Source organism: Nanorana parkeri, unplaced genomic scaffold (assembly GCF_000935625.1).
Source record: "Nanorana parkeri isolate BGI_ZX_2015 unplaced genomic scaffold, ASM93562v1 scaffold124, whole genome shotgun sequence".
Taxonomy (NCBI): Eukaryota; Metazoa; Chordata; class Amphibia; order Anura; family Dicroglossidae; genus Nanorana; species Nanorana parkeri.
In genome coordinates this window covers 407,324-407,829 of record NW_017306392.1, presented here as the reverse complement: position 1 = coordinate 407,829, position 506 = coordinate 407,324, and positions in this window count along the sequence as shown.

Genomic DNA, 506 nt, shown 5'->3' with positions numbered 1-506 from the left:
AAAATGGAAGAGGATATTGTGGGTGTGTCTAATGAAGGTGGTATGCCTTTCCCTCTTTCTGTAATGGCTGGGGAGCAGGAGGAGGTGGAGCCTGACCCAGAGATTGTGACTAATGAACAGGATGTTGTGCCTGGCTCTAGTGCTGCAAGTGGACCAAATTATATGCCTGACTTGGAAGTCAGGAAGGATGATTTCCTTACAGAACAAATAAAAGACTCCACTCTGACTAGAGCCAGGGAAAACATAAAAATGATAGATGGGAAACCCATTGATCCTGATGTAAGACTGTCCTTCCCCTACATGGCGCAAAAAAATGATTTGCTGTATCAGGTGGTAAAGCAAGGGGAGGACGTGGTGGAACAACTAGTAGTCCCAAAACCATACCGCAGGATGGTGTTGGATCTGGCTCATGGTCATATAATGGGTGGACACCTGGGTATAGAAAAAACTAAGGAGAGAATAAGCCAGAGATTCTTTTGGCCGGGTTTACATGCAGAGGTAAAGGC